Below are 10,434 nucleotides of genomic sequence, written 5' to 3'. Positions count from 1 at the left end.
CTGTAGAAGTTATCCGCAGTGTACAGCTCGACCTGCTTGTCTGCAAGTGTTTCCAGCTGAAATGATATTTTCAAATGACCTCTGCTCAGTGACTCATCCTCTGATAAAACATACATGTGCCCTCCAAGAATATACAGAGATAAGAGCGTTATCGTCCCTGCTATTTACACTGCAGCACTTTTACTGCTTGAGCATCAACAGCAGCCAAATGAAATATAGTGTGTATCTACATGAGGAGGCAAGGGCATCTGCAGGATATCTGCATGCGTCGCAATCAGAGATAATATTATATTGAGGGGGTTAGTTTGTAACTCAAATAGAAAACACAATACTGGTATGAGAATTGCAAACATTGGACTGTACCATGTGCTCAAAGTCCGACTTGACCTGCGCGCACGCGGTCAGCCGGCGTCCGGCCAGGCAGAAGCAACATCGCTCATCATTCCGCAGTCACCTGTATACTTAAGGTTCATTTACAATTTCACGTCTGGTATCCATCCAGCCATTCTGGACTTCATGTTCTGTTTATGTAGTTTCTTTCTTTTTTCTCTGCCCAAAGCTTTTAAGAGTCCTCTAATCATACATAATTAATCGGGGTTTTCACTTAAATGCACTGCATTTCTCACTCTCATTATTACTTAAGAGGCTGCGCTTTAAGGACTGAAAATACCCGGCGCTCTGTTGATGGCATTGTTCACAAAGCCAGCTGTTTAAAACAAATGAGGATTCACAAGACTGAAAAATAGAAATTACAAAAGCATGTATCAATATTTCAGGCTAACGACACAATTTTATTACTTGACATTAACATTTTAATTGTGTCTTCTTGATGAGATTGAAACATTTTAGTGTGATCTGAGAAAAGATTTGGTCATAATGTTCATTTAATGAGTATAACACTGAAAATGTACAGTGCACTGTTTGACTGGTTGTGTTTTTTTTTTTTTAGCCCTTCATTTGGTGGTCCCAGCCCTGATGGAAAACTTTAGACTTGATGAAACTGGTTCTCGTCTCCCACACTGCTTTCTCTGAGTGAGTTTATATTACTTGTCTCCATGAAGGGGCTCTCCCTCCACAACTCATTTCTCTCAAAACACTTCATTTTCAGAAAATGCGTGTTCTCTCTCTCTCTCTCTCTCTCTCTCTCTCTCTCTCTCTCTCTCTCTCTCTCTCTCTCTCTCTCTTTCTCTCTTTTCTTCTCTTCCTTACTTCAGGAGACCGTGCTGTTTGACCACATCTGAAAGCAACGTTGCCGCAGATGAAATGACTTCCTCCGCACAGGCAAGCAACATATCAAAGCCTTTTTATCTGTAAATGGACTAATGGACATGTTCTGCTGTTGTTTCATAACAACCTTAGTGTCTCGTTCATGACGCGCCATGCTCGGAAGGAAGAGAGGAATATAAATGTCACGCACCACTTTACATTCCCCTGTTTGTAAAGGTGTTCTCTTATAGCCTTACGTTTCTTTTAACCTCTTTAAATAATTCTATATCACTCCCATTGCAAAGTTATCAATTCAATGCAAAGGAGAATGGTGTAATCCTCTTGAATGCCAAATAAAAATCGAGCAAACACAAAGCGTCAGCCTCGCTCTGCAGCACTAACATGGATATAAAAAAACACAAAACATGGAATAACAGCATAAGAGGTGCAGCTACTCAGCCTGTGTGTACACTGGCTCTTTCATTGTACACAACTCCAGCCAACTGTAAGTATAAATGGAAGAGGCAGAGATGAATAATACATATGAATTACCTACGTGCAGCCAGGATCTCTCTCTCTCTCTCTCTCTCTCTCTCTCTCTCTCTCTCTCTCTCTCTCTCTCTCTCTCTCTCTCTCTCTCTCTCTCTCCACTCACCCTCTGCTGCATGAACATCATTTTTAGCAACAATAAAATAAAAAAGGCCACGTGCACAGACAAAAACCACAGGTATTGTGAGTGAACGGCAGAGTGTCATTAGTTGTTACAAGGTTATTTTACAAAGGTGATAAATAATGTGTACCTGCAAAACAAAGGAGAGTTATGAAAGTCTTTGTGCAGCAAAAAGTAGAGCAGATGGAGCAAACCCTCCCTTTTCAGTGTTAACACGTCCGCCTGTGTTTGCACTGTGTGCGTCTGACGTCGTTACAAGTTCAGGCTCTTTGTGCACAATCTCTCTTTTCTTTATTGAAGGTGTTATTATCGGACCTCAGCAGGATATTATTGTACATGTCAGTGTGGAGGAATCAGATATATGAGTTGGTGTAATGAAGAAGTATAGAACATGATGAAGATACATGTCTTTATTTTTGATTTACTATACATTTGATTGCAGATGTTCTGAACATAAATTACAAATATGACTTACTGTACATACATGAGAAGGGAAAATACCAGATCAGGCCTTTATGAGTATGTTGGTTTCTTGAGTCACCTGTGCAATCCTGCTGTGATCACATGATGTGTTCTTTGACTTGTGCATTTCTTTGATGAGGGGTTGTTGTTTTTTGTTCGGTCTTTTTCCCGCTGTGTTGTGCTGTGCTTGAATCGTCCTCAGCAATCACAGCCTAATGCTCAGAGAAGTCACAACACCCAGCCGGTGAATGGAGGACTCATCCCTCAAGGAAAATGAACGTCTGAGAACGGTTTCACAGCGATCTGCTCCACAGTCGATGAGATATTAAAATGGCGGACGGGCCGATTGATAGGCCAACAGTGCAACGGTTACTTAATAACAACGTTATTCACTGACTCACAAACCATCAGCATCTCACCAAGAGAACACAAGTCCTCCCAGTCCATTCACACACGACAGTCCACTGGGTTCTCTGTGGTTTGAGTCTCCCATCACATACAGGCCCTGGTTGCAGCCGCTGCCGTTGAGAATCATGTGACCTTTACGCGACGCGTTTCAGAGATGACTCATAGCTAATTTCCCAGGGCTTTGTGTTTTAGATTGTTCTTGAAGTACACCATTATAAAAACATGAAACAGAGGGACTCAAAGAAAAGAAGGAGACGCGCAGCCGGCGCCACACGTGAAGCTGAATGGTGTCTGACTGCTCCAGAGGCTCCAACACGTTTTTGTGTAACCCTCACGACACCCTATGTAGAATTTGAAATCAGATTATTTCGGTGGGCGTGCTCGGTCTTTACCGGCAGTAATTTGAGACAGATGTAGAGGGGCCAACCCCCCCCCCCCCCCCCCCCCCCCCCGCTGCACGTGGCACACGCACAGAGACGTGAAATGAAAGGGTAACAACGCAAACTGAGGTGAAAGAAAAAGTCTTTCCAAATGGAACACAGCGTCATCAGTAGTGAGCGAGCATAAATAGAAACCTAACAGGTTCTGTGAGATGCTGACAAACCAGATTGAATTTATGTATCTCAGTGAAGCTGGATACATTACTGTAGAGTAATGCAGGTTTTCACTTTTGCTGATAATTAAACTATGAGTTTAAGAAGATGTCACTGAACACAAATCACCTGAAAGTGCCTGTCTATATGTCGGACAGGACCCACAGCTGACAATCTGGTAACAATGGTTTGACCCATGAACTCCAAGTGACACTGACTTTGAAAACATTGTGTGACTTGAACGTTCTACCTGCAAAACATCTCTAAATCAAAGATGTCTGTATTTTGGGTTATACAGTATATTTACTGTCTTGTTAACATGTGAGTTCATGAGCTTTGAGGGTTATAATTTATAGACTGAGTTAAACTTTGGATGTATTATGTTGGATTAACCTTTGTGTGGTATTGCTGTTTATGTGTTAATTTGATAACTTAGACAATATAACAAATAAACTATAAACCTTAAATGTTTGAATGAACCATAATAATCTGATAAATTCCACACATTCTTGGGTCACAGGCTCCCTTCTAGCCAGGCTCAAGAATGTTAGTAAAACCAAACAAGCAAAAAATAAATAATAAAAAATAAACGAAAATACAAACACAACATATAAATGATAAACCAAAATAACATATTTTACTGAGTAGAATGAATACATGAGAATGTAAGTCAAACCGATTGGGTAGTGCAAATGTTGCAAAGTGAGATCTTATGGCCATTTAGGTTTTAGTCAGGTTGAGACTCCTCCGTCCTCACAGCTGACGGTGTAACAGAGAGCTGCTCGATGCTGCTGGAAAAACAAAACACCAAATTGAACCGCGGCCTGTTCCACCGCGGTGTGTCTGACCTTTAACTGCGAAACGAGACGTGTTAGTGTCACCTAGAGAAAACACTGCTGATTAACACGGCCACTCCACTGTCCCTGACGTCACCGCGAATCAACGTTACCTGGCCACTGGTATTTGGGGTCGAATACTGAAAGAGACATGAGGAGCGAGCAGATTCAAACTGACAGCGGGAGGGAGAGAGAGAGAGAGAGAGAGAGAGAGGTCTTACCTGCGATATTCGTAGGAGTCTGATTTTGTTTTTTTGTACATGAAACTAAAAACTGGGGCAAAGTAAAGATCACGCTCTTCAAGTACAATGGCAACATCTATGTGAAGTGTCTGTGAGTTAGCCGAGTCTCTTTCTTTTCCGGTTGCTGCGATAAAAATATACCACGTCGTCATTTTAAAAGCACGATGACTGGAAAACAAAGTGCACTTTTTTATACAATGAGAAGGTGAATCAGTGCTTTAAAAGCTCCTCTTCAAATCAGATGATTGACAGCCCCTCGGAAAAACACATTGTGGGATCTGTGTAGCCTCAGTAAACGTTAGACTTGCAAATGATAGACTTATGTAACTTGAAATAGTGATGGAGGAACATAAAGGAGGAATACAATAAATTGCACAAAAAAAGAATCAGAGGACCAAAACTAACTTCCTCATTTTGTCCTGCTCTGTTCCTCTGTCATCTTCAAATTGCTTTTTTTCCTCTTGAACTGTTTCCTATTGTTTGCCTTCAATTTTTTTTCATGTTTTTACTTGCAAAGCACCTTGTCACTGTGTTTTGATTTCTCTATGAATCTTCTTCATCATTTCCGTTGTGACGTCTGACATCTGGAGAGGAAATGATTGTTTGTTCTCCACGTTATCTGTTATCTCATACAGTTCTCACACAGTAAGTTTCCACTGCAGTGTCAGAATCCAGTGGGATGGTTGTGGTGCCAGTCGATCGTGCAGTGATACGTTCCCTGGACTGACCTCTGGATTGACCTAACCATGCCACGGACTCCATGACTGTCCTGGCAGGGTCCCTGGAACCTCCCATCCAACCCAGTGTGAGACCGTGCCCACGCGGCTTAAAGATTACTACCATCATCGATCGACGCCCTCTGAGCGACCGGGAAGCTGCAGCTCATTTAAATCAAAACAAAAACAGATTTCAATTTTATTTTTAGAGAAAAAAAAACAGGTATAGATTCTGTCTTTGAAGTGATTTTTCTGCTCCTGTACACATTCTGTGATTCACAGAAGCCGTGCATTTCCAAATTCCTTGCCATCTGTGTAAATGTGATACCTCTCCTTAGTACAATGAACTGGAAATGGAAGCTGTGTTTCATATAATCCCCAAATCCATCCAACTCTCACATCCTATCATGCAAATGTGCTGCAGTTTGAAGAGAATCCGGTCTCCTAACCATATGCCTGAGCCGTGTAAAAGATACAACAATTTATTATGCATGCATTGCACCAGGCTTATGGTAATAAGGTATTAAATTAGTGCTGGACATTATGGCTCTTCTATATCACTTCTGCTCAAAAGATTTTCATATAAGTCACATAAAACAGAAAGAGGAATGAGATTTTAGGAATGATTTGCTGCCGAGCTGTACCTGCGCTTCCTTTCCTCAGAATAACGTTTGACCAATCGGGTTCATTCTGCTGCTGTTGTGTCTGTCACACTGATTCCAAAGCAGGTTATTTATGAAGAGAAATCGAGAATTTACATCACACGTCTGAACCAGAGCGGATTCAAAGGAACATGTGACCTTGTTAAATAATTAAATGTGTGCAGAACAACCTCCATCACGGTTCGCATTCCTCCAATCACTTATTTAATTTGAAAAAAAAGACTTGTCCCTGGGAAAGCTATAGCCCTCAAAGCCTGAATGCTCATCACGTTTCTTTAGAAACTTCATTTAATGAGTTTGGTGACCACTCAGCAGCACATTCATTATTTACATGTAAATTCAAATCACAAGATTTAAATTTTCAAATAAAATAAAAATCAGGTCTAAAAAGGAAAAAAAAAACGAAGTTCATTAAAGTAGGAATGAAATTAATTTACATTAAATTAACGCTGAAAGATAAGTGGATATCAATAAGTGGCTGTGTGGCATGTGTGGCCCATCGTTGAACCAATGATGACCTGGTTTGATACCAAAGTTATAAGATTTCTCGTATTGGGTTAAACTCAAGTTTTTTCAGCTCAGTACTAACGTGTGTTGATTCTACGTAATACTTTTTGACATTGATCCTGTTTGTTTACTGTGTCCACTCTGCCTTTATCGCCACCTACTGGCCCAGCATACTTGTATGAGCGTAAGTTGTCGTCTTTGTGTTTTCGACTGGTTGGAGATATTCTGAATAACGAAGGTCTTGTGGACAGAGATTTTTTTTAAGCAAATAGTAAAATATCAGTTGAAAAGAAAAATCCACAGAAGTGTAGCCCTCGTATGTTCTCTATCTTTTAGTGTTTTATGTATTTTGGGTTAATCTACTCCTGCTTATATTGTATTTATACAACTTTTTATTTCATTTCAGCCCGTCTGGACCAGGACTCCGTGGCAGAAGAGATGTATCTCAAAGGGACCTTCCTGGTAAATAAAAACCAATAGATATTAAATACATAACTGAAGACAATAACCTCATCAAAACGGGAAAATGTATCTACCACGACTCAGAAGAGAAGTGACAAAGCCACAGTGAAACTCTCCTGGAAAAACGTATTAAAGTGATGACAGAAAACATTTGTATTACATAAGTGGTCCCCCCCCCCCCCCCCGTGAGATTGGGTTTATAATGTGTAAAAACACTTTTTTCTAAGTTTCATATTCCACCTCTAAGTTTCAGTTGTTCAGACAGAGGGAGGTTAGAGCACATCGTGAATAGCTTGGAAAAGAAAACCTATCAGCTGCCATTTACTGGTCCAGGCCGACACGGTGTTCTTGGTAGCAGTGTGACAGGGTGCACTGATCTCCACTGAAACCACAGGGATGACATTAGTGCTCAGTAGATTTGAGGTGTTGTTATTGTGTGTGAGGCCACGCCCCTGTTTGTACTTTACCGTGTGATAAGTGCGAAATGTGAGAAAACACCCTCACTGCCCCGCAGGCACCTACGCTTGTTGTTTAACCATCGTAAACCACGCCCGCCTGCGGCCGTCACCTCCACCTATCTATACAATGTGTAAACTTGTATAACGCAGCGTTGTGATCACAGAAGCCGAGTCGCACTGTTCTAAATGCTGTCACAGCTAAATCACCATTAGCTGCTGGTGATGCTGCTGCTGCTGCTGATGCTGTTGTTGATTTTGTTATTGCAAATTTCTAATGCATGGCGTTCGGACCATAAATCTTCTGCGGGATTACAGTGTATAAGTCGTTTGTATGGTCTTAACTCATCAATCAGAGCCGGGATGTTTGTGTTATAGCTGCCACTTTGTATGATGGATGAAGATGGCTGTTTTTTAACAGTACAGTAACTACGGTAGGGGATGTGTGTGTGTGTGTGTGTGTGTGTGTGTGTGTGTGTGTGCGCGCGTGTGTGTGATGGAGCACAATGTAAGCAGTGACACTCATTATTCCGTCTGCAGCCGAGAGTGATTGAACAAGCCACATATTAACCGTCTTTTCCCCTTAATCCCATTGTGCTCGCGCCGAGATTAAATTTGAACACTAATAAACGTTTTTTATGACTAATTAATGTTTCGCACCTTGCCAAGAATCATTTTCCTCCTCTGCTAATTCTAATTGGTCCAATTAATCATGCAAAAGACAATTAGCATAGTTTGATGTGCAGTAAAGCCACTCCGGAGCCCACAGGGGGATTTGGAGAGCTTTTGTTTCCCGATACAAACAGAAAATTAGTCAAGGGTGGTGGGCGCTTGATGCTGAAGCACAGTGCAACACAATACTAATGAGTGCGCTCCATTGTGATGGTCTTTGCAGGACTGACAGCCATATTCATACCACAGGCAGATGCATGTTGCAAGCGAATGAAGATGACTGGCTCCGTGCAAAGTCCTGGAGCTTTGCAGCGAGAGGGGCCATTCAGCAGCCGGCAGACACACTGGGGCACATTCTCTGGTAAACATACTGTACATTTTCAAAGGTCTCCTGCTGCAGTCTGTAGAAGACAGTACATCGATCCAGTTTCCTCACAATGAATGCGGCTCTCTCTCCTTTTTCAAAATCAATATCATAAACTTCAGGAAGATATTTTAGAAGTGACACTAATACCAATAAATTACTTTCAGAGATGGTCTTTTAAAATGAATACGGCTTGTGACACAATATTTGTGTTTTTTCACAGGTGTGTACGATTGTGGGTTAGTGCAGAACATGTAAAGAAAGAGCTATGCTCATCCTTTGTGTGTCTAAACGTGTGGCTAAAAGGTCAAACATCAATTTTCAGAGTCAACAGCTATTGTTTAAACACAGGAAGAAGGTCTCACTTGGGGATGGTTCATTGAAACCAATCTCAAGCTAAGACCATGCGATGAGCTAAGAGCAGAATCAGGTATTGAGCTAATATCAATTCACTATTGATCAAAGTTTGGCTGGACGAAGATTTATTTTGTGTTCCTCTTCCTCCTGTTCACATATAAGCTTAAATCTTTCAAATTTAAATCTCCCCTGTTAGAAGCTCACAGGTTGAAACTTTTGGCTGTTGTTGGCTGTTGCAGCTAGTTTCACACTGGGAGGAAATATGAGACAAGAACAACTGTTTTAAAAAAATCTTAAACTGTTTCCGGTAAATCTGCAGAAAGTGCTACTGGCTCATAAACAATCACTAACTGGTAATTGTCTCCTCAGGTAAATTAGTACTGATTTTCCCTCCTCAAAATGTGTGGTGCATCTTTTCTCAAACTGCACCATCAGTTGAATTATGCTGAAAGAAAAATACATTTGAATCATCGTTCACATTAATATTAACAATCCCCTTGTCACATCATTAGGTAATGAAACCAAGAGCCAGAAACTTTCGTGACTGTTTGATGAATTTACAGGGTTTTTCCCCCCTATGTGTCATTCTGTACTCATGATTTGAACCCACAGTAATTCAATTATTTAAATAGTTTATAATAAAACCCAGGAACTGTAAAAAATGACTGTTACAGAAAAACAAAAGTCAACTCTGTGGTTTCAAGATACTTTCAACATGTTTAAATTCTCAGTGAGGAATCGTTTTGTTCTACAATGCGACCACGTCTAATAAAAGTATTTATCATGTTGGCAATAAACCTCACTGGGTGTGAGGTGATCTCAGTTGTGCCACGTGCTTGTGTGTTTTTGTTAGTGACCGGACATTTATGCATGAGTCAATAAACCATGTGTGATTATTGATTCAATAGATTGAGTGGTGTTTGTTTCACTGCGGGCGCACAGACTCACTGCATGTGGACAAGCACTTCTGATGTATTTTCTAAAGATGAAAAGCTTATAATGAAATATAAGGTATATTTTGTAATAATGAAGGGGCAGAAAATGTAAAAGTGAAAGCCTTTAATACAAAGCAATACCCCGACATCAGAAGATTTTAACAAGATGTGCCTTCTTTCTTTGAAATGTTGTCCAGCATGTTAACCCCCTATACAATTAGATTAATTGTCATTTAACATTTTTTTAATCAAACAAAACCCGACATTGAACTCGGAAAACTAATTTACAGAATTCAACAAGCACATTTCAGATCAGAATTAAAGAGGAAGAAAAAACATAAAAATCAGCAGTTTTATTTCCAATTTTTTGCACAGTCTTCAATTCGGCCTCAGCGTATTTCTTATCATCCCTCTTATCATCCACTTCACACTCACACACAAAAAGAAATACTCCATGCACAGTTAGAGCGTCAGCGAAAATAGCTGGCCCTGTAATACCCCTCTACAAGCCGAGGTTGATTATGATAGTAAAATTGGCAGCGGAGCGTGGAATATCCCCCCGGTGCTTTTCCAACTCCAGCTCATTTCCCGGGCCATCTCTGGGTCCCGATCTCTGAGGCCTGGGTTCACTTGTCTCCGGCCCCCCCTTGTGCTGCTTATTGTCTTGATTGCTGTTTCAGAGACGTTCACGTGTCGCGACGCTGAGGAGACCTGTGGGGAGGAAGTGATGCAACCACAAAGACACGTAGGAGTTGTCTGAGTAACTAACAGTGTGGTTCGCTGACCTCGAAGGAAGGAAAGAGTCAAAGAGAGAGCAGGAGACTGACGGTTCTATAGGTGGTCAGATGGTTTAAATGTCAGGTGGTGACAGTTTGGAGCGTGAATGT

Source organism: Pleuronectes platessa, chromosome 2 (genome assembly GCF_947347685.1).
Source record: "Pleuronectes platessa chromosome 2, fPlePla1.1, whole genome shotgun sequence".
Classification (NCBI taxonomy): domain Eukaryota; kingdom Metazoa; phylum Chordata; class Actinopteri; order Pleuronectiformes; family Pleuronectidae; genus Pleuronectes; species Pleuronectes platessa.
This window is presented reverse-complemented; position numbering follows the sequence as displayed.